This window comes from Leptopilina heterotoma, unplaced genomic scaffold, assembly GCF_015476425.1.
Source record: "Leptopilina heterotoma isolate Lh14 unplaced genomic scaffold, ASM1547642v1 Lhet_358, whole genome shotgun sequence".
NCBI classification, from domain to species: domain Eukaryota; kingdom Metazoa; phylum Arthropoda; class Insecta; order Hymenoptera; family Figitidae; genus Leptopilina; species Leptopilina heterotoma.
Genome location: NW_025111038.1, coordinates 359,433 through 385,291, shown reverse-complemented (window position 1 = coordinate 385,291; position 25,859 = coordinate 359,433). Strand labels below are relative to the sequence as shown.

General features: G+C 29.9%; 1 protein-coding gene across 7 annotated transcripts in view; it reads right to left on the bottom strand.

Moving 5' to 3' along the window:
• LOC122505416 (TLD domain-containing protein 2) overlaps positions 1-25,859 on the bottom strand; it is a 582,826-nt gene that overhangs the window by 242,655 nt on the left and 314,312 nt on the right. For 2 of the 7 annotated variants that reach the window (XM_043617012.1, XM_043617015.1), the window contains exon 1: positions 10-1,163. The exons of 3 other annotated variants lie outside the window; for them this stretch is intronic. The gene's annotated coding sequence lies outside the window, so the exon portion shown is untranslated. Of the gene's footprint in view, positions 1-9; positions 1,166-25,859 lie in introns of those variants that run through there. 2 more of the 7 variants (XM_043617021.1, XM_043617013.1) reach the window with 2 other exon arrangements.

The following is a 25,859-nucleotide window of genomic DNA, read 5'->3' as shown; positions in this document are numbered from 1 at the left end:
TACACTCGCCTTTTATCAAACAAGTTGCAACCTTTCAACCACCGGCTTGATTGCAGTCGAATAATCTTTAATCCCGTTTGGATAATCCAATTTATTGACCCCAATGTTGATCTCTTTCCTTTCGAATTCACCGCAATCTTTTTTATTTCGATTACTACTTTTTAATAATCAAATATTTATTTTGGTAGTTTTTTTAATCCCGGTAATTTTTAGTATATTTAGAAATTTTATTAATCATTTCTTGATTACAGAATATTTCTAGTAACTCTGTATAGTTCCTTCTTTTGTACCTCTAGTATTTTTTTAGTGATTCCTGTAGTTTTTCAATAAATGCTGTTGCCTTTGGACACTTCAAAAGGGTATTTATTGATTTTTTTACTTTTTCACAGTATTTTTTTTAGTTTTGTAAAGGACTTCATAATGTTTCCAGTAATTTCAATAGTTCTTTCAGTAACTGCAAATTGGCTGTCATCAAAATTTTTCTATATTCTCCAGTAGGTTTTGTAGGAACTCCATCATTTTTACCTTTTTTATTTTAAAAATGACTCTCTTATTTTCTCGTTTTTGTCGAATTCACTACTTTAGTTATCAAATTCATAAGTTTCTTGTAAATTACTTTCCTTGGATTGAGTATCACTTGAAAAAATCTCTTTCGCTAGATTTTGCACAAATTTTTTATATTGTTATAAATTTACATATTGAAAGAAGGAAAATATTCAGAGAAAAAATTGTTTATTCCCTGATTTTGAATGTAAAGGAACGAGAGGAATTTTCATCGATTACTAACGATATTTTCACCGCCGATCGACCTCGCAATCGGCGAATGTGAAATGCACTGAGTTGGCGACATCGGTGAGTCGCTGTAATGGCATAAAGCGTGAAATGCTATGTAGAAAACACTTTCCGAATTGCACACTAACAATTAACACAAACACATACACACACATTTATATACACGCACACGCGATTTGTCGCGGTTCAAGTTGAAGGTTGACCGAATAAATTTTTTTTCATTTGGCAAAAAATTCTTTACTTATAAAAGTAATGAACCAATTTTGGGCAATATTGGGTTTGTTATTTTATTTATTTTTCGAATTTGAAAAGAGGAAGGGCAAAACGTGAAATCGTCGTTTCGTTTCGAACATGAAATACAGAACTAAGAAGCAGCAAGCGAGGCCGCTTGTATTTATACAGTGAGAACGTAGACAGTCTCTTTGCTTCGATTCTCTCTCTCGCACTCGTGATACTGTCATCTTTTTTACTCATGTTTTATAAGAGAGTCTCTCCTCTCTCTTTCACGTGGACGATACTGTAACGTACGTGTGTTTGAGTGAATACAACAGCTCGCACTCCCACTCATTATAGCTTGAGGAAACTATATAGGTTCGTTGAATTTGTGAAATGGTATTTACAATGTTGCCAAACGAATAGTATTTCTGCCTGCTTGTCAATTTAGGGATGATTATTAATGTGTTCTTCTCTCATTTGAAAATATAGAAAAAAGTATGTAAAAACAAGTCATTCATTAGTTGACATAAATATCATTTTTTTCACGAGATTGAAAATATGGTTCAAATTTTTGACCATATAAACTATAGTTTTATTTTTTATAGAAATTGGCTTTCAAATACTTAGTTAAATTTCTACATTTAAATAATCCATTAATGAAAGTTTTCAATTACGATCGATTAGTTTCTTTCAAAATAAATGTTTTTTATTTTTTGTAAATGTATTCTCTAAATCTGAATCAGTAAAATTTCACAGATTCCTGCCCAAAGGGGAATTTACAACTGGCTGAGTACTGCGCCAGCACTGGCAGTACTGGCAGCTACGCTGACAGACAGCACTGGCATAACTCTGGGATGATAACGCTGTCTAACGCTGGCGAAGTACTGCCTGCCAGTGCTGCCAGACAGCGCTGGCGCAGCACTGGACCAGTGCTGGCTGAGAATATTGCCACAATAAATGCCGTATTGTTATTAATTAGTCGAAAATTAATAATTATAAATAATTTAACAACAAAATGGTAAATAATATTTATAAATAGTTATTATTCATAAAATATTTCTCTTCTTAAAGACATTGTATTAAATATGGAGACTAACAATGGAATGAAGTAAATGAAGTAGAAAAAAATTGTTTATAACATTTAAAAATTAAATAATAAACAATTACAGTAAGTGTGCATTAGATTTTCATATTTTAGTACCTAACGATTGGAATCTAGAAATATCGCAAACATATGAAAATAAACAAAATTGCTGACGAGCGGAATCGAACCTACGACCTACGGACTAACAGACTAACGCTCTAACCACTATGCTAAGGACACATGTGTACAGTAAAGTATTAACATCTCAGTATCATTCAGCCATACAATTATTGAGTCAGAGATGAGAAAAAAATAGGGATACGTTAGAAATAATAAATTGAAATAAAATAAATTAAAGTAAATTTTTAATAATTAAATTAAATTACTTTACTTATTGCATTTAACATTTTACGTAATTCTTAAATTACGTGGTAATTTTTTAATAATTTTTTATTCATAGTAAGAAGTATAATAGTATTTTAATAGGATCCAAATTATTATTAAGATTAAAGTTTAAATTTTGTTTATAATTTAAATTTGTTTAAATAATTTATTATTTACAAAATTAGACAATTATGTTAAATTATTATAATTAAATTTAATAAAAATAAAAAATGAACAACTGAAAAGTAAAATATTAATTTTTTCAATAAATTTATATTTATAATCATTCATAAACTTTTTTTATAATTTTTTTCAAGTTTATGTCAAAAAAGCAATGTTGGAAAAGAGCGTTGTGAACAATTTTTCTATACTCAGCCAGCACTTGCCGCCGTGGCTTATCCAAGCTTTGGCGAAACAAAAATTCTGTACTGCGCCAGCACTAATTGTCGAGGCTCGGCTAGACTACGCCGAACAATCGTCTGAGTACTAAGCCAGTGGTGAACATTGGCACTACACTGGCATTTCCCATTGCCCCAATGGGAAATTTACAACTGGCGGAGTACTGCACCAGTACTGGCAGTACTGGCATAACTCTGGGATGATAACGCTGTCTAACGCTGGCGAAGTACTGCCTGTCAGTGCTGCCAGACAGCGCTGGCGCAGCACTGGACCAGTGCTGGCTGAGAATATTGCCGCAATAAATGCCGTATTGTTATTAATTAGTCGTAAATCAATAATTATAAATAATTTAACAACAAAATGGTAAATAATATTAATAAATAGTTATTATTTACAAAACATATAGTAAATGAAGTAGAAAAAAATTGTTTATAACATTTAGAAATTAAATAATAAACAATTACAGTAAGTGTGCATTAGATTTTCATATTTTAGTACCTAACGATTGGAATCTAGAAATATCGCAAACCTATGAAAATAAACAAAATTGCTCACGAGGGGAATCGTATGAGTCTCGTTGAAACGTGAACGTCGTAAAATTTCTGTTTTTACTCTCTAAATCTGAATATGTGAAATTTCACTTATTGTACGTTATAAGTCGTCCTCTCGATCAATAAGTGCATATGTGACGCGACACGAGAAAAGGGACCTATCGCCGCAAAAGAGAATTTTACAGGGAGAGCGTTTAAAACGACGCCATGCGCAGAAAACCCGTGTATTTACGCGTACATGCTTAACTTTCGGGCTTTATATTATTAACACTATTGAAGTTTTTCAACTTTTGATTTTTTCACGTGAAAGAGCAAAGAATAATCTGTCGAATAGCACCATAATCTCAAAATCGATTTTTTTAACGATAGGTCCCTTTTCTCGTGTCGCGTCACATATACACTTATAAATAAGTGAATTTTTCACTTATTCTGAGTGAAATTTCACTTATTATAAGTGTATATGCACTTATTGATCGAGAAGACGACTTATAACGTACAAATATGTGAATTTTCACATATTCAGATTTAGAGAGTAAATGGTCGAGAAATTTTTTTCTCAGGGTGTTAAAATCATCGAAATTAACCATTTTAAATTCGTAAAAATCGTTATAATTATCTTTATATGTGGACGTCCACATGAAAAGGGCCCATTTTGGCACTATTGGAGTTATCTATATGGGCGTATTCCTGGCAAAATTTGGAAAATTTTGAGTGGTCTTAGAACTTTTTTGGTTAAAAATTCGCTGAGTTACGGAATTTCAAAGTTTAGAACGCCAAACACCTCATTTCGAGAAAAACAGAATTAAAGATTGCGATACCAACTAATTGTTGTATCTCTGGTTCTTCTTGGAAGTTATTCAGATAAGAATTGTTTCCAGTTCAGGGCACCTTGAAGATAAAAAACCAACAGGATGTAAATTTTTAAAACCATCCCCCCTCTTAATTTTGAAAAATTTCGTACTTAAGTACTAAAAATCGACAATATGGGCCCTTTTCTAAAAAGGAGAATTTTTCTATTAAAAAACCATTTTTATACAATATTAATGATAAGGTACAATTTTATTGTATAATTTGAAGAAAAGGAATATATATTAAACTTATTAAAAAATTTTTGACAGTCTCTATTATGAAAAAAATGACGCAATATCCAAATTTTCATTTCGAAAATTACAAAAAAAAGACTCTAACATCAATATCTCTGGTTCTTCTCGGAAGTTATTCAGATAAGAATTGTTTACAGTCCAGGACACCTTAGAGATGAAAAATCAAGAGGTTCTAAATTTTTCCACACCTCGATTTTTAAAATAAGGATTACTTTTGCAAATGACCGACAAAATGGGCCCTTTTCATTTTTTTAAAGGACCAATGAAATCAAACAGTTAAATTATCGATATAAATTAATGAAAACCGCATGATTCGACTTGTCAAAACATGTAGATCGATAATAAAAAATAAAAAAGAAATTAAGATTTTGCTCCAAAATTACTAAATTGCGATTATCTCGAAATCTGGAACCGACAATATGGGCCCTTTTCATGTGGACGTCCACATATATCGTACAATAATATTCCAAATGAATATTATTAATATTGTGCTTTAAAAAATTTTTTCATTAACGTTTAAAAAATTGTGTCTTGGCCCTAAGGTGGACACTTTTTTGGCCACAAGGTGGTCACTTTTGATTTTTTATGAAAATGTGTTTATACGCTACATTTATCAACATTTATCACTGTGAATGTGAATTTTATCAATTTTTAAGTTTTTTTTTTCTTGGAGAGTACAGTTAAGGAGTCTAACTTTAATTCCATTTAAATGGGAAATTGATTTTTTTTATTTAAGTGCATAATAATAGACGTTAAAAAAGGGTATGTTTTTTTGACATAAACAAATGGAATAACTCGGCCAATTTTCACTTTATCGATTTCGTGTAAAGGGCATTTGATTTCATTTGTTTTCACAAAACTTTTCCAAAAAAAAAATCCGATCTAACTTCAAGAGGTGGAGAGTTAACTTTTTTTAAAAAAAAAATTCCTGACAAGTTAATTATTAATGTTTTTTATTGAAATTCGCACCACTTACAGTTTGATACATGTATTTTATGTAAAAAAATTAAACATAAGGTTTTGTGCATTTTTTTTTTAATTTATAACAAGTAAAAGTAAATGTATCCATTTTTCAACCTCTGAACGGCGGAGTGGGGGTACTCGGAGGAGCGTGATTCTCGCCGCCACAACTGAATTCAGCTGTTCAAATTTGCAAAAATGGCCATAACTTCGTTAATTATTTACCGATTTTTATCTTTCTTTTTTTAATTTGATGTATTTTTTTACGCCGAATCCAAAAATGATTTTATATGTTTTCAAATTACAATATTTTTAATAATAAAAAAGAAAATTTTTTTAACAACAAATTTTTAATTATTATTTATCATATTTGACAAAAAATTCTTTTCGTACATATAATTCCATTAAATTTAAAATAATATTATGACATAAAAAAATTAAAATTAATTATATATATAAGCTTGTAGCATCAGGTACACATATGCACGCCTGTTCAACTATCAATACAACAATGCTACACACTTATAAGTAAATAATTTTATTTTTTTTATGTCATAATATTATTTCAAATTCAATGGAATTATATGTACGAAAAGAATTTTTTGTCAAATATGATAATAAATAATAATTAAAAATTTGTTGTTAAAAAAATTTTCTTTTTTATTATTAAAAATATTGTATTTTGAAAACATATAAAATTATTTTTGGATTCGGCGTAAAAAAATACATTAAATTAAAAAAAGAAAGATAAAAATCGGTAAATAATTAACGAAGTTATGGCCATTTTTGCAAATTTGAACAGCTGAATTCAGTTGTGGCGGCGAGAATCACGCTCCTCCGAGTACCCCCACTCCGCCGTTCAGAGGTTGAAAAATGGATACACTTACTTTTACTTGTTATAAATTAAAAAAAAAATGCACAAAACCTTATGTTTAATTTTTTTACATAAAATACATGTATCAAACTGTAAGTGGTGCGAATTTCAATAAAAAACATTAATAATTAACTTGTCAGGAATTTTTTTTTTTAAAAAAGTTAACTCTCCACCTCTTGAAGTTAGATCGGATTTTTTTTTGGAAAAGTTTTGTGAAAACAAATGAAATCAAATGCCCTTTACACGAAATCGATAAAGTGAAAATTGGCCGAGTTATTCCACACGGAAAAAAAAAGTTCGAAGATTATTCGGGAACTTCGTTCTTAACTCTTGGATACGGCGGGTAGTTCACAGAGAACTAAAGGTTGCCTCGTTTAAATATGTCATTTACTATTTCTTTACAAATTATAACTATTGCACCACTTCTCGGCAAACTGTTCTTGAAAAAGTCGGGAACTGTTCAAGAAAATCGAAAAGTTAGGCGAATGCAAGAAAAAATGGATTCTGCTTCCCCCCTCCCACTTCTCCTCCTTGACACGTCCGCACACACACACACATTTATCCTTGAAGATCACATACAATTTTTATTTTTTATTAAGTTTCTGAAATAGAAAAAACCATATGAGAGAAAAATCGACGGCGGCTGGAACAGAACTCGCGTACCCGAGGAATAGAAGTCCGGCGTCTTATCCATGTGAGCTAAACAGGAGCGTTAAATACCTCAGCATAAAATAAATATATAAGGCACGCAAGTCTTACTGACGTTGAGACTGGTGCGCACAGTTTCTGCGCACCAAGATTCCTTGACGAGTTCCCGAAAATTTCAGAAACAGTTGCGGCCAGTGCCATGGACTTTACATGAGAAAGAAATGAAAAAAAGACTATTGGACTATTTACAGCGTTTTCTAATACAGTTCCCGAATTTCTTTCAAACATTCATTGATTACCATTGAATGTTCGACGCTAGTTCAGAGCTGTTACCACGTATCCAAGAGTTAGGAAATAATTCCTGAAATATCTGGGAACTTTTTTTTTCCGTGCATTTGTTTATGTCAAAAAAACATACCCTTTTTTAACGTCTATTATTATGCACTTAAATAAAAAAAATCAATTTCCCATTTAAATGGAATTAAAGTTAGACTCCTTAACTGTACTCTCCAAGAAAAAAAAACGAAATTCGCAGGTCCAAAAGTGGGGAAATTCCGTTGAAAAATTACATGTTTTTAGTTAACAAATGGAATTATGCATAAACTATTTACCCGATCAAGTTGAATTTTTATGGGATTTATTCAGCCTCGCACGGGGAATATTTCTGGAAAGTTAGAAACAAATTCGATAATTATTAACAAAGTTATTAAACAATTAAAAAAGTGCTATTTTTAATGGTTTAAATTCATTTGCAACTAAACTAATTAAGCTTTTTTAACTTGCGACCAATCATTTGAAAGCTATTTCCAAGCTCTATAACTTTCAATCACAACTTTTTCCCCTAAAATTTAACCGGAAGCAACAGTCATCGAAAAACCATGTTTTTCAAACTTTGGCGATTGTTTACACCATTTTTCGCAACCGGAAATGTGGTGCAAACTATGGGGCTCTTATTTGGGGCCCTCAAACTACAAGAAACTGCTTTGACTTTTCAGGTTGCACTTATGTGCACTTTTTGTACTCACCGACTGGCCTATTAATATATAGAAAATTTATGTAGAATGGTTATGCTTAATCCAAAAAAAAGTATTCCTCGGGGACTCTTGTCGAAGTGCGTAAGGCCAATAGGCCAGGAGTATAAACAATAAAAAAAAAATATATTATATTATTAATTAAATAAGAGTGAATAATATCTCCGTAAAATTTGTAATGTTATTTTTATTATAAATCTTAGTGGATAAATAGAAGAAAGATCTATTTATTAAATGTCAATGATTAAATATTTAATATTTTGACATTAACGAACAGAAATTTGTTTACTAAGATTTTAATAAAACACGTTGATTCCTTTTGGAAATAATTTAAAAGAACATGAAGTTACAGACATTAAAAATAAAGTATGGACATTTTAAGTGGTCACTAAAGTGGGTTAAACTGATAATTAAACTGATTGTCACATTCTCCTTGAAAATAGTGTCTAATTTAATATCCTTGACGATTATTTCATATATTCAGAACAATAATTATTATTGACATTACTACCTTGCCGTTAAGCAAAATCATAAATTTGGATATATTTACTATTTCTTTCATTATTATCTTTTATTTACAAATTAAGAAAAAAATTACATACTTAACAATTTAATACTTAAAATAAAAATACAATTTTAGATGATTTTGTTTAGTTAAAGTTCGTTTATAAGATTAATTGCAATATATAGAGAAAATATTTACTGCTTTCATTCAAAAATATTATTTGTCTAAATATTTACATTAATTCAAAATTTATATTCTGTTTTGGATTAAATAAAAAATATGTTTAAAAATGTTATGTTTGATTCAATAAAACTTAAAAGTTGATAATTTATATTTTAAAAACAACTATAATTTATAATTGAAGGAAGTGAATTTATCATTCGGTGATTAAATATTAAATTTGAAGAAGTTAACAATTTTCCCGAATCAATCTACACAAATAAATTAAATATCTTAAATAAATCTCGATAAGCTCATGGGCAATGTATCGACAGCACAGCTGCCCGAATACAGAAACCTGCTTAATCTGAAAAATATTTTCGAAATTAAATAATAATTTCAAAATTATCAAAGAATCCAGAAAAAAACGGTAGCATGGTGGGATACGAGCCCACGACCTTTCTATTGCCGGTAGACTGCTCTGACCACTGAGCTACATGCACCCCGAGACTCTCCGAGTTTCTTGAAATATACTATCCCTTCCTACATTATTTTAATGATAATGTAGGAAGGTTCTTAAAGATGGTAAGCCTAATTTTACAATTCATAGGCAATTATAATTGAAGGAAGTGAATTTATCATTCGGTGATTAAATATTAAATTTGAAGAAGTTAACAATTTTCCCGAATTAATCTACACAAATAAATTAAATATCTTAAATAAATCTCGATAAGCTCATGGGCTTTATTTATGTTTGAATTAAATATATAATTTAGGATGAATTTATCATCCTTATATATTATAACTATATACACTGAGAGAAATGGATAGTCAAATTTTGATGTTAAAAAGATGATGTTACACGATACTATCATTATGCTACTGCCAACCATCACAGATGCTAAAAAAAATATAGTTATGCTACCCCGTACTACCAAGATGTTACTCCTGATGATATTGATGGTAACGATGACTATCTAGATAGCTGTCTGTATACGTATCATTAAAGATGGTCACCCTAACCACAATTATGTTACCCACTACTATAAATTTCTCTCCGTGTAATTATTTTAAATGAACTAAAATATATGTTTGGCTTCTGACAAGAAGCGGAAAAAGTTTAATTTTTTCAAATGCAAAAATTGACTAATTAAAATCGATATGTTTTAATTTATTAAGGCGTACTTGCGTTTGCGAAGGCAAAAAATAGGCCCCGCTTTAATGTTTTTTTTCACAGTCATTTTATTTAAAATATTAAAAACGATTTTTGCACCTTAAAGTATATTATATAAACTAAAAACAAGTTGTAAATCCAGATGTTCATTACATGAACATTTTGCTTCCTCTTTATGATCAGCAAAAAAAATTTGCTTCTTCGTGGAGGAAGGATTATCGATAAGTATATATTTAATATTTAAATCATTTTTAATACAATTTAACATTTATAAAATAAAGTTCATTCGTCTTAATAGAAAGAATAAAATTTTCTTATACACTAATATGAATCTAAATAATCAAAAAGAATTTTAGTAAAAAAGTAAATTTTTCAACTTTAATTGTAATTAATTCTATAAACTTCAATAGAATATATACTTTATATATGAATCGATTCGTCTTCACGGAGAGAAATTTATAGTAGTGGGTAACATAATTGTGGTTAGGGTGACCATCTTTAATGCTACGTATACAGACAGCTATCAACTGTTTCAATTAAAAGTGGTTTAGAATTTAAATATCCATAACTGGAATGCAAAAAATCATTGCTATGGTTTAATACAAGAATTTATTACCAATACACGGAGAGAAATTTATAGTAGTGGGTAACATAATTGTGGTTAGGGTGACCATCTTTAATGCTACGTATACAGACAGCTATCTAGATAGTCACCGTTACCATCAATATCATCAGGAGTAACATCTTGGTAGTACGGGGTAGCATAACTATATTTTTTTTAGCATCTGGGATGGTTGGGAGTAGCATAATGATAGTATCGTGTAACATCATCTTTTTAACATCAAAATCTGACTATCCATTTCTCTCAGTGTTGATGCAAAGAATAAGATTTTTAATTTATTTTTCAATAAATAATAAAATTTTATTGTACAGAAACAAGATTTAAAAAAAATGAATTTTTTTTTAAAAGAGCAATTTTTTTGCCTATAATAATTTTAATTCTATTAATTTAAATACAATATATAATTTATATATACCAATCGATCCGTCTTGGTGCAAAGAATAAGATTTTAGAAATAAATGAGTAAGATTTTCTTATACAGCAACATAATTTTGCCGAAAAGAACTCATTTTTTGATAAAAATGCGAATTTTTCAGCTTTAATTGTGATTAACTCTATAAATTCTTATACAATTTAAACTTTGTATATACCAATCGATTCGTCTTGATGCAAAGAATAAGATTTTATTATATATTCACTTCAATAACCAACTTAAAAAAAATTTTTTGGAAAAAAAATTTTTTAAGAAAAAAGTCAAAAAAAATTTTTTTTTGAGAATTTTTAAAAATCTATCAATCCATTTCGAGATATTTTTATGATAAATATACCTAGTAAATTTTAGCCAAATTCGTTAAAACCACTTCGAGTTATCGTGTTCACAAGAATCGGGATCCACACACACACACACACACACACACACATACACACATCCATACATACATCCTGACAATTGTTCAGGGTCTTATATAACATAGTCCCATATAGAAGAAAATTTGTTAAAAGGATTTTTAAAAATTTTGTAAATTAAACAACTACAAATAGCTTCCTCACGAGGAAGCAAAAGAACATTTTTTTTCGATTTTGAACCGTTATTTACGATTCGTAGAGGGACCCAAACATTGCGATCTCAAATTTGTAAGAGTTTGCAGTGCCCCGCATAGAGCCTCTCCTGACTGTCTAAAATCAAAAAAACAAAATTTGTTCTTTAATATACATTAATACCTAGTGGACGTATATGATGAAATTAAAAAAAAGTAAAAAAGACGAAAATGCGGTACTTTTAAAGTCAAAAATTCAAAAGATCAAAATCACTATTTCTTAAAAATTGACTTTAAAAGTACCACATTTTTGTTTTTTTACTTTTTTTAATTTCATCATATACGTCCACTAGGTATTAATGTATAGTAAAGAATAAATTTTGTTTTTTTGATTTTAGACAGTCAGGAGAGTCTCTATGCGGGGCACCGCAAACTCTTACAAATTTGAGATCGACAATTTTTGGGGCACTCTACGAATCGTAAATAACGGTTAAAAAACGAAACAATTTTTTCTTTTTTTAGTTTTTATAATGTACTTTAAGGTGCAAAAATCTTTTTTAATATTTTAAATAAAATGACTGTGAAAAAAACATTTATGTGGGGCCCATTTTTTGCCTTAAGGCAAAAAATACGTACGCCTTAAGGTAAACATAATTAATTTTGTAAACATTTTTTATAATTTATGTAATTTTACATTCCTTTGTAACTGAAAAAAGCAATTTTTTAATAAATTTTAGTCTGAAGAGGTCGGCAAACCAGGTCCAACGAAACGTCGCTTTAAAAAAAAATGGAAAATTTATTTCATTGCAACCTTCCCTATGATCATTTAATTTATTATAACTAACCAAAACAAACCTGAAAGGATATAAATCTAATTTATCAATGATACTTAAATTTGATTTGATCGAAATATAATAAAACTATTGCTATACATAACTTTAAACAAATATCGTTAAATATTTTATCCAAATGAGAACATAAGTTTTTGACAACTTTAAATTTATTATTGGTCAGTAATTATTTATAATTCGTACAAATAGATATCCAACAAGTTATAATTGAAACCTAAAGATAGAAGAAACAAACAGCATTTTATCAGTAAAAGAAGGAAGAAAAATATTTTCTACTTCTTTATAAATAACTTATTTATAATAAGCACTGTTCTATCACTTTATTTATATATGAATTAATAAAAAATAATTGACATTCTTATTTAAAATATTGATAAATTATAAAAAAAATTATTTTTAATGACTCTTATATGATTTTACATTTCATAGTTTTTTTTATTAGTGCACTTTTTTATTTTTTTTATGATCAGAGAATTTTGTTCATGAATTTAAAATTAGTAAAACAAAACTGACCGACACTGTTCTTGAGATTTGAAAATTAATTTAAAGGTTCTTAACCTTGAATTATTATTGCAACAGTAAAATAATATTTAAAAGTGTCCATTCAATTTATGTACTTTTCTCTTACATATATTACAATAATTTTGATGTTTATTTGATCATGAGGCTGATTAATTTTATATATAATAAAAATCGCACTTGACCGATTAATATAGTCAACCTTAAATCAAGATTTGCAAGTGGACCTTGACGGGCAAGGCTTTCTTTAGAATACCCCGTGAGACGCCCTTCTCTCAATTTTTTTATTTTTCTTAATATTGGAGCAGTGACTTACAGAGATATATGCACAACACAGAAGTCTCTTATATCTTTAAGCATGAGTACTTTATAAATTGTTATTTAAATTCAAATTTTAATTTTTAAATATTATTCTTTTCAACTACACCCGGAAAAAAATGTGTTTGAAAGAAAAAAATTGTGTTTTTAAATCGGGTTTTAAATTGAAGATGAAATTTGTTAGAGTTGAAAAAAATGTTCTTTGCTTTTATAAAAAATAATTTTTGAATGTTGAAACTACTATCTCAAGTTTTCTAATTAAATATTTTGGTGAGAATTTAGAAACACAGAAATGTGTCCAAATTTATCTTGCAACTGTTCGTGCACAGTAAAAAGACAAAAAATCATGCACGATGTGTACGACAAATGTACCACAGTAAAATTGAATTGAGAGAACCACTGTACTTTTCTTCTCGACAAATACACTAATTGGTCCCGTACGAATTGACGAATTGTCACGTAACGCCTCTCGTTAAAAAAGCACGTCATTTATAGGGTTTTTTCACCCGCAACATATTTTTCCTCTTTTTGCTTTTGTTTCTCTTAGTTGCATATTTCAACTTATATTCAAACACTGACATGGACAATAATTACCAAGAAAATATGAAAAAGCATGCCAAACGTATGAGAGAGGGTAACAACAATATATTCGCATAATAGCAAAGACAATAAAGGAATGCAAACGAGGCAACGCGGCTGGTACAAGACCACGGGACCGTTTTTGTGCAACGGATGCTTACTTGAATGTAGGTCGTTCAATGGCAGAGGAAATATGGATATTTTATTTCAGAAACTATAGAAATAAATATATTGAAAGTTTTGTTTTATATTTTTTAATCATTTATTTAATTGATGCTTATAAAATTTTTTAATTTAAATATAATTTATATTGTTTAATTATTTTATTAATTTTATTATTTAATAATAATAAATGTAAATATATAAACGGCGTCATAAAATGAGACACATATATCTGTTTCAAATATGTGGACACTAGACATCTCAAGTGCCCAGGTGTGGTTTTTTGGTCGGCCCAGAGTTGGGCCAACTTTTACAAAGTCGGTCTAGCTTCTCATGCCAGAGGTTGGGCCAACTATACAAATCATAACGGTTCACAGTCCATTGGCGGCGATGGTTGGCCCGACAACTTATCCCAAAGCCGTTTCAACTTTAAATAGATAGTAATAACAAGAGTAAAAAATTATTAAAAAATTAAATTATTTATACAATTAACACGTTATTATTATCGGGAACATCAGATATAACCTTTACCTATTATTATTAAACACAATCTCATACATACATTTTCGAAAATATCTAATGCCCACTGGGATCGAAAAACCTAAAAGCGGCCAGTAAAAAAAATTACAAATTGTAAATTTTACAGCTATTTATAAACAATTCAACCACGCGACCCAGGATATGAAAAGAAAATTAACTTTAACTCACAAAATAAAATATAGATTTCCATAACTTCTGTTACTCGGGGGTTTTCGAGGTTGCTGATTACGAATCCTATGTCAGATTTCTAAAATTCAAAATGGCGGATCCAATATGGCCGACAAATTTTCAAAATTTGCATGCAATTTACACGAAACTTGTTACTCAGGAATTTTCGAGGTCGCTGATTACGATTCCGATGCTGAATTTTTCGAATTCAAAATGGCGGATCAAATATGGCGAACATTTTTAAAAGTTGACAGATTTGTGTAAAAATATTTAATCGGGAGTTTTGACTTCAAATTTGGATTGACTCCAAAAGCGTTCGAGAGTAAACATTTTAGACAAATCCGGCAATATTTAAAAAAAAATTGTTTGCCATATTGGATCCGCCATTTTGAATTTTAAAAAGCGGACATCAAATTCGAATTAAGCGACCCCAAAAACCCCAGAGAAATAAATTTCGATCAAACCGTATCAGTTTTGAAATTATCCGCCATATTGGATTCGCCATTTTGAAATTTTAAATCTGACATCATATTCGTAATCTGTTAAATTAAAAAATTTTTGTAGACGCCATTTTAGGTACGCCATTTTGAATTTTTTAAATCTGACTTTAAGTCAAGAAGGCTAGAGACAGGAGGTGAAACTTCGGTAGTGGGGATGAGTCACGAGCCTGTCTTTAACCAGGCGTTTCGTTTCGAAAAGTCGTCGGCGCTGTGCTTCTGCACATCACTCACACTTTCAAATTCTTGTATACCGTGTGTTTCACATGTGTATGATATGATTTTAGTTTGAGGTTAATTTTAAAGTGCAATCGAGACACAATGTGTGTCATAACGGAAATATAGAAATAATGTAAGTGATTATTAAATTAAGTGTTATTCAAATAGTTAAAAAATGCCGAAAACGTGCTGTGTGAAAAGTTGTATAACAATAAGAAGAAAGATAAACACAACACTATGACTATTACTTTTTGTTAACTTTTAATACACTTCATACTACAGTTTACACATTTTTTTGTTTTTAAAACTTTTTTTTTAATAACTAAAAGATGTTTGAAAATATAAACACTTATATTTCATATTGTATTTGTATAGAATATATTTTCCCGTGTTAACGTGTGTTAGATGCGCAGAAGTCCATGTGGTCTATTGCGGCGGAGACTTTTTTTGAAAGAAAACGCCTGACCATAAACCAGCTGAGCGACTCAGCATTGCCATAATACGATTTTTTAATATTTGTGCGCCATAGTGGATCCTCTTTTATGAATTTTCAAAAATTGATATCGGATTCGAAATCAGTAACCCCGAAAATCCCTGAGTAAAAAATGATATAAAAATTCATGAATGTTAACGTCTAAATTAATAATATGTTCATAAATTTTGTTTATAACAAATTTGTGTGCTCAATAACACAATTCCATAATACAGATTAACTGTAGGAGTGAATTTAAATAACTAACAATAAAAAAAAAATTCTTTGATTTTATTGAAATACTAGCTGTCGTACCCGTCTTCGACGGGTTTTACACTGCAAAAACTGGTATCTCACTCGTGTCTTAAAATGAGTTGCTTTAAGTGTTTAAACCATTGAGATACAAAATCTGTTTTATATTGAGACATTTAATTTCATCTCGTGTCTCATTTTAAGACATTAAAGGTAACTCAATGCGTATAAGACACGTAAAACGTCTTCTTAGTGTGAGACGGATACTCGAAACACATTTCGTGTCTCAAAATGCATTGCTAAATGTGTAAGACACTTTGAAACGTCTTAAAATGAGACACATATCTGTTTCAAATATGTGGACTAAGACATCTTATGTGTTTCAAATATGGGACAAAACGTCTCAAAATGAGACACTTGTTTTTGCAGTGTAGTTTCTACCAATACATTTAACAATGTTTCTACCAATCTAGAAAATCAGAAAAAAGCCGAAAATTTAATTTGACCGGAAAATTAATAATTAGTTACCAATAGCTATTTCGGTAGTATAATATTACTATTTGAATAGTCTCCACCTTTTAGCAAAAAATAAAAAATTATCAAAAATTCGAAAAACCCAATTTCTTAAAATTCAACATTTTTTCCTCTCTGTTATGACATTTAGCTTCATTATTTTTGTGCTCTTAAAAAATAATTTACTTATTTAAAAGTCTTCAATGTTTGGTAAAAAATCTAAAATTATGGAAAATTAGCAAAAATTCAAAAAACCGAATTTCTTAAAACTTAACATTTTTTCTTCTTTTTTATGGCATTTAGCTTCATTATTTTTGTGCTCTTCAAAAATACTTTACTTAATTTGTTATCTCTACCCTTTGGTAAAAAATCTAAACTTATGGAAAATTAGCAAAAATTTAAAAAACCAAATTTCTTAAAATTCAACATTTTTTCTTCTTTTTTTATGGCATTTAGCTTCATTATTTTTGTGCTCTTCAAAAATAATTTACTTATTAAAAATTCTCCACCCTTTGGTAAAAAATCTATAATTATGGAAAATTAGCAAAAATTTAAAAAACTGAATTTCTTAAAATTTAACATTTTTCCTTCTTTTTTATGGCATTTAGCTTCATTATTTTTGTGCTCTTCAAAAATATTTTACTTATTTAATAGTCTCCAACCTTTGGTAAAAAATATAAATTATGGAAAATTTGCAAAAATTCAAAAAACCGAATTTCTTAAAATTCAATATTTTTCCTTCTTTTTTATGGCATTTAGCTTTATTATTTTTGTGCTCTTCAAAAATATTTTACTTATTTAATAGTCTCCATTCTTTGGCAAAAAATCTAAAATTATGGAAAATTATCATAAAATATTTATTATAAAACATCTTCGTTTTTATAGTCTCAGAACTTCTTTTAATTAAAGAATACTGAATGAATTGGATAAATAATTATGAATTGCATTATTTTGACGTTAAAATCTTAATCAGAGACCTTAAAAATACTACTGAATTAAACTTGATAGTAATTAATAACAATTATAATTTTTTCGTTTTTTTGATATCGAAAATATATTTATACTTACATCTTAGTCATATCATTTTTTGTGCAAAATTATGCGAAAATGTGACTAAATAACATGTAATACTCAATTATACAGTGTTTGAAAGCATTACATTATTATTATTTAAGCATTTACATTAAACAATGTAAACTTTGTAAACTTGCGAATTTTTTAATTTTTTGAAAACTTTTTTATACTTAAATCTTAGTTATAGGACACTATTTCTTGCAAAATTATACTAAAATGTGACTAAATAACATGTAATACTCAATTATGAATAGTTTAAAAGCAGTCCATTAAAAAATATAAAATTTGGAAATTTGCGATTTTTTGAATTTTTCGAAATCATTTTTATACTTACGTCTTAGTTATAGGACAGTACTTTTTTAAAAATTATGTTAAAATTTGACTAAATAACATGTAATACTGAATTATAAAGAGTTTAAAAGCAATTTATTAAAAAATATAAAATTTGAAAAATTTCGATTTTTTGAATTTAAAAAAAAAATTTTATACTTACATCTTAGTTATAGGACATTATTTTTGGCAAAACTATTCTAAAATGTGACTAAATAACATATTATACTCAATTATAGAAAGTTTGAAAGCATTTTTTAAAAAAATGTAAAATTTGAAAATTTTTGATTTTTTCGAAAAAATGGAATATCTCCCGTTCTAATTAATATTTTTCAAATCTGTAAATTTATAAACCTTCCTTGGCCCAAGGTCTAACATTCTGCCAAATTTGGTTTCAAATGGTTCAGCAGTTTTTAAGTGATGCGCGAACAAAGATTCTGTGACATACCGACACACATACATACATACATACATACACGAAATTTTTTATTGGAATATTTGACACCCTTGATGCCTAAAACGAATAATTATGTGCGAAATTTAAAGTTCTGAGCAATGTACAGACAAAAGTCTGATTTTATATATATAGATAGGTTTTACATTGGAAAAAGTGCTTTTTTGCATTTGTTTATAACAATATAAATATTTATGCAATTTAAAAATTAAATATTAGATTTCAACAGTCTTTTACAAATTTAATAAGGATTATTAAAAAAAAAATTTTTGAATCGATTGAAAATTGTTGGTTCTACGCTATTTTGAACATATAAGCGTATGTGTATTCTGTTAGAAAGTGCCAGGAAACTATGAACCAGGAAACTGAGAATTTGGTCATTTTTCGTCTAAAAAATTGAAAAACAACGCTTAATAACAAAATTCAGCATACTGGTCAACAGGGAATAGGGTTCTACGACACCTAGAGCAACAAAAGCATAAAAACATAAAATATTTTTTTTAAATGAATTTTTTTTCCTGCGTGCCAGGAAACTGAGAATTTGTCTGACCAAATGGCCATTTCGATCACAAAGTACGCATTTTTAGTTAATTGAACTGCAAGTTAAGTAAAATTAAAAGTAGGTCAAACTTATTGTTACCCTCCTATACTCTCTGAGTCAAATTTCTGCACGGGTATCATGGAAAATCGTCAGTTTGAACGCCTGGTGGGAATAATGGGAGTTACGGTGTATGGCGATAGAGTGGAGATAAGTTTTCATCGCAGAGGGTTAACAAAATCTATTACCCAGGTAGAAATTCGTCAAGTATTACTTGTTTCCTTCCAGTAGCTGTAGAGTCGAGAGCGAGTTTTACTTGCCAAGACAATCTGGTCAGTCCTGAATGAGTGACTGGCCAGTTTCATTAGATAAAAATAATTCCCCTTTGTGAACAGTACTTTTGTCAAGTCACTGACCAGAAAATCTGATCATAATAGTGATAAGAATTTCTTTCCAGACACTGGCCAGTCACTGATTTGAAGAATCACTTAAAATTCTGCCTAGAAAAACTGGTCCACCACTGATCAGAAAAACTTGCCGGATCCTATTAAAAGAATTATTCATTCTTAGATTTAAGTGTTATTGGTAGAGTAATTGTTCATTAGTCTTAAATATTTGAATAAACACAAAAATATAAATAAATATGTAATTATAAACAAAATAAATAGAGCCAGGAAAAATTATATTTTATTCTAGATTTTGAGCAGAAAACTGTCCAGATACTGGTCAGTTACTTGCCAGTCACTGCCCAGATAATCTAGCCAGTGACTGCTAAAGCAGCGCGTTACATTTCTAATCAATCACTTGCCAGATTTTCTGGTCAATCACTGGCCAGAATCTAGAAAAACTTCCCAGTGACTGGTCATTATAGAGTTGAAATTTCTACCTTGGTAGTTTGATTTTATTAATTAATTTAAATGTAAATAAATAATAATAATATAAAACATTGTTTTGTTACTCTTAATGTTTTAGTACCTATATACTTAGGCTATTTTCGACTTTCCCCCCGGGTTAGTCGTGATTGACTATAGATCCAACAGAGAATGTTACTGATGATTGGACAATTGGTAACCTGGGGTTAACAAAAAAATAGATTACTTAATTCGTCAAATTAATTCTAAACTCGAAATAAATTTCAAAAAATTCGTCATTTAATCATATTTCACTTACTGATGCAAGGATCTAAAGTGCACACAAAACCTATACTATGAAGGAGTTTACACCGTAAGCCTTAAATATAAGCCTCCGCGAGCATAAACGGATATGCCTCCATGAGGATATACTTGCGTCTGCGCAAAGTGTTTGCCTGCAGCTGTGTTGTGAAAGAGTTTGCCTTGACCACGTGTTCGCGCAGGCGCAAATATATGCTCCTGGAGGTATATCCGTTTATGCGCGCGGAGGCTTATATTTAAGGCTTACTGTGTAAACTCCTTCTATAAACCTGTTCGTCGAGTTCTCGTCTATCTTAGTATACCCATCCACTCGTTTAGGATCTCGACTTAAATCTATATATATTTTAGTTTAATTCGATTTAAGGTATTTGTCGCGCGACTGGTCACTCTCAAAAGTTTGTATCCGTTGACTGTACTTATGAAACGATTATGAATGCGAGTTTCCGAAAAACTTTTGCGGACGTACAGTTTGACACACAGATGTTCTCAATGTATATTCATAACCTCTCGCATGAAAAACGATCGTGGCAACGTCGCAAGTTTGGCGTATGGCCGTCTTTAAAATTTCGCGCCAAAAGTAGCAGACAAGCTGTAGTATTTAACAAGCGCTATTGCCACGTTTACGAATTCACCTGTCATTTACAGTAAATGTTAAAATAATTTTTCAAGTTTGATGTTAAATATCTTTTAAACGAGACGGTGAAAAATTTTCATTTTTTTTATAAAAGTTCATTTTGGTTCTATAAATAAAACTTTAGTTTTTCTAAAAAATCTGTCGATTAGTATAAGTGCAAAAATTAAAAATCTGTGGTTTTCATTTGGTTTTCCTATACCGTACATGTTAAAAATCGAAACTTTGATTTCATTTTTTGAGACTTACAGACGGTCAATTTTATTTTAATAGGCCTTATTTTGTAGATAAATATCCAAAGAATAATTATGTGAAATTTAAAAAAATTCTGTCGAAAACGAATTTACGCGACAAATACCTTAAGTGAAAATAGACGAAGCGAGTTGTACGCAACTTCCGGGGAAAAAGAACGAAACATCTCCTCTCTCTAAATATATATTTATAAAGTGAGAATGAAAAAAGTGCGAGTGCGAAAAAGAATTAAAGGAATATATTTATACGTCATTTGCACTGAGAGAAAAGAAAAAAATGTGCGAAGTAAGTAATTGCGGCGCCAAGTCTGACGTTAACAGTCTTTTCATTGCTTTCTCCTTATTTTCCTTTTTTTGAAAAAAGAAAAAATACAGATACAAAGAAAAAAGCAAAGGAAAGCAAAAAGAAAACGAAACAAGACTTAAATAATGGAAGCATATCATTTTACAGTATTTATAGCATACATAAGAAATTAACGCAATTTATGCGGAACAAAAGAAGGTTGAAGAAAATGTCCCACTTTCAATAAAATTCGAATATATAAAGTTCTTGAACACAGTTTTTGAGTTCTTTATTATTCTTCAAAAATGTGAACTACTTTTTAAAAGTAATGTTAAGAAATATTGACTACAACTATATCTACACTGAGAGAAATGGATAGTCAGATTTTGATGTTAAAAAGATGATGTTACACGATACTATCATTATGCTACAACTGCCAACCATCACAGATGCTAAAAAAAATATAGTTATGCTACCCCGTACTACCAAGATGTTACTCCTGATGATATTGATGGTAACGATGACTATCTAGATAGCTGTCTGTATACGTAGCATTAAAGATGGTCACCCTAACCACAATTATGTTACCCACTACTATAAATTTCTCTCCGTGTATATACACCCCTACAGCACCCAAAGTTTCCTGAAAATTTATTAAACATTAATTTACTTGCAATTTTTAAATATTTAAATGCAAAGTTTACTGAAAATTATGTAAAGATTGTGTTTGGCGTGAAACTTGCCTGAACATTTAAATCTTTACACATTTTTCACTAAACTTTACATTTAAATATTTAAAAAATTGCAAGTAAATATTTAATAAATATTTAGGAAACTTTCGGTGCGTGGGGGTAAATTGTAGGAAAAAATATGTAGGGGAGAGGGCCCTAAGGTGGTCACCCATCTTTTGAACCACTGTAGATTTCAAATGGAATTATATATAAAGGTCAATAATACGGCGTTTGAAACTTCCCAGGAGGAAAAGTCGGACGAATGTCGGATTAAACAACCGCCTGGGATCCGCGCCCGTACGGACCGCCAGCACCGATGGTCTGTACCGATTCGGATCCTAAAATGCAACCGGCGCGGTACAGATTATGCTCCGACTGTCGGAACCGTCTTCCCACTATTGTCAGTACTGGCGTGGTACTGGATTTGTTCCGCCTGCAGATTTCATTCTTCTACGCGCGTCGGAAGAATGACGGATATTAGGTCTGTACTGGCTCGGTGCTGGGGCGGATCCGACTGCGGATCTCGTCATTTATTGTTATAGTTTACATTATCAGCATAATCATAAATTTATTTTATTATTATAATTAATTATTACAATAACTAATTGCATTTATTATAATATTATTATTAGTTAACCAATAAATAAATTAATAGTATTCATGCAAAGGAAGAATATAAGAAACTTAATTTTTTCATTATATATATAAAAATCCAACTTTATTAATGTGCAATTAAATAAATAATTTTTAATAAATAATATATTAATTTGAAAGAAGTAAAATATATTTAACTTGAAAGAAAATGTGATCAATATATTATAATGCCTACAATAAATACCTAACATATTAAATACAATATATAAAAAAGAGATTATTATTAATTAATTTATTATTAATTAATTAATAATCTCTCTTTTTAATTTAAACAATATATTAAGTAATTATTTATTGACACTTTTCTGCAAATTAAATAATTAAAAAAATGTGTTGTGCATTAAAATTTTATTCAATTTAATACTATTACTTATATGTTATAAATTGTTTTGCAGTGAAGTTATGTTCATATTATTCGATATATTATGTAATAAAATATTAAAAAAACATAATAATAAAAATATAACATTTTTTTTTAAACGAAATATTGAAATATTCATAAATACACATTCAGTAAAGTATTGAAAATATACCGGTATTACATCAGGTCGTATTTCCAAATTGCCTATTGCCGCGTAGTAATTTTACAATTTTCATTTTAGCTAGTGAGACTTGAAAGCATTTAAGGTTTGAGAGTTCCATGCGAGCGTAGCATAGTGGTTAGCGTGCGAGATTTCGGTGCGTAAATATTCGGTTAGGCGTAGGTTCGTACCCCCAAGCGTTAGGATTTTTCAAATGTGTATGTAATAAAAAATTGCGTTTAAGTGTATAAAGAAATAAAAAAATGTGTAAAGTGAACTGTCAATGAATTGTCATCCGTATTTATCTTTTGCAATTAATTATTATTTTTTATTGATATTTGTTGAAATTATCATTTTGATCCGAGCCGGTTGTCAGGCGGTAGAATGCCAGCATTGCCAGCGTACATCTGGCTAGGAAATGAAAGATCCGCAGTCGGTACACGGAAAAAAATAGTCGCAGAAATTTTCAGCGACTAATCGAAGACTCTCGGATATGAACGAATCATTTATAGACTTTTAGAAATGTTCTACGATTTTAGCAGAAATTCTCCAAAAAAAGTCGAGGACTTTCTAGAAACCTAGTAGCGGAAAACAGTCTCGGAATTATTCTAACACTTCATAGAAGGTTTCGTCGACGAGTCGCGGAAAATGGTGCGCACAAAAGTTGCGCGCGTTAAAACCAATAAACACTGTTTTTTTAACATTTTTTTTTAACAATTTATGACAATTGATTGTCAAGATTATTATTATTTTTATTATTCAATGTGTCGATATTAATATATACATTAAAAAATTCTAAATAATTTCCGCGACTGTCAATTAAAAATTAGAACGCTGTAGAGTAAATTCAGGTTTGTAATTTTCCGCGACTGTGGCGGAATCGGTTACATGCGCGTGGAGTCTTCATTTTCTTCGACAGTCGCGGAAAGTTTCTTCAAATGTAGTCTATTTCTTCAAAAACTGTGAATATGATTTTTAAAACACTTTCCACTAAATCCGAGAGTCTTCAACAAAGTCGAGGAAAATTTCCGCGACTTATTTTTTCCGTGTACAGTGCCGGGTCCCAGCCGGTTGAATTATACACGGAACGGCTCTTCGCGGCCGGTTACCGGGCGGTAGAATGCCAGTTCCGAGACGGATGGCCAGCCAGCTCCTGGCCAAGTCATCTTTTGGTAGAATACCAGTTCTCGGGCGGTAGGCAGGCGGTTCCCAGCCAGTACCACTACTCCGGCGTCGGTACAGGCGAGGATCCGCGCCGGTTGCAAATTTCCCACTGGGGGACGCTGATTCTAGGCGGACTAGTAAATAACATTACTTTTGATCAGGTAAGGCAATTTAAGTAAAAATTAGTATCTCTGGAGGTTTTTGTGGTCGCTGCTTATAAATCTGCTATGAAATATAAAAATTAAAAATTACGGACTAATTTTTAAAAATAGTTTACACCTTTATAATAAAAATGACAAATAAAAAAAAATTCTCCATATTGAATGCGCCATTTTGAATATTAAAATCTGAATACAGATTTCTAAGCAGCGACTACAAATACCCCCAGAGAGACTAATTTTTACTTAATTTGTCTTACCTGGTGAAAAGTAATGTTATTTTTAATACGTTTATGAAACAGCGTATGTTCCATTGGACATTAAAGGTTAAAGCGTTTATAAATTAAATTTTTTGTTTTTGGATATTAAAGAGCAGTATTTAAGCTTTAATTTGGTCCTATGCGGACAGATTTACTGTTTCGATATTTGGTTTTACATTCATTTAAAATATGCCAAAAATGCGTAATTTGCGTATTGGAACGTAAATTGCTTAAAAACTAGAGCCCATCCAATATTTTCAAGGTCAAATTCGGATTCTACGGACAAAATCCTATAAGAATTGTCTTTCATTGGTTGGGCAACAAAATTTTGTTAGCCTGTGTCATTAATCGTAGAATTTAATAATCTTTCGAATGATATATTTGTTAATTTTCTGACATTTGTATTTACAAAAAAAAATCGTGATTTAAAGATTGTCATGTTTTTGGGCCGTGCGCGTGCAGCCGTACCGTGTTTTTAATTTTAATGTACACTATGAAAAGAAGAAATCTCATTTTAAAATACTAAAGATAGTCAAAATTAAAAATAATTTATTATTTTTAATAAAGCATTCTATAGTTTTAAATATAAATAAAAATTCAAATCATCAACAGCCGTGCAGTAATTTCCCCACATTTGTCCCTGTCTCAAGTGTGTCCCTCGCTAGATTCTGACTAGAATCTCTAGTCTGGTAAAAGTGGTAGGGTCCCTATCAAATTTTAGTTTGACAATTTAGACGAGAAAAAATCACTAGAACCATATCAAATTCTAGTTAGGATAATTTAGACTTGCGAAAAATGATCAGGACCTTATCGATTTCCAACTGGACAAACTATTGTTCAAGTATCATACTACATAAATTACCTTTTTAGATAAATAATTCCAATTAATTATATGAAAAACTTATTAGCATTATTTTTTAATAAAGCATATTATTTACTTATTAAATTTTTAAGATAGGGGAGAGGGCCCTAAGGTGGTCACCCATCTTTTGAACGACTGTAGATTTCAAATGGAATTATATATAAAGGTCAATAATACGGCGTTTGAAACTTTATCTTATTACCTAAC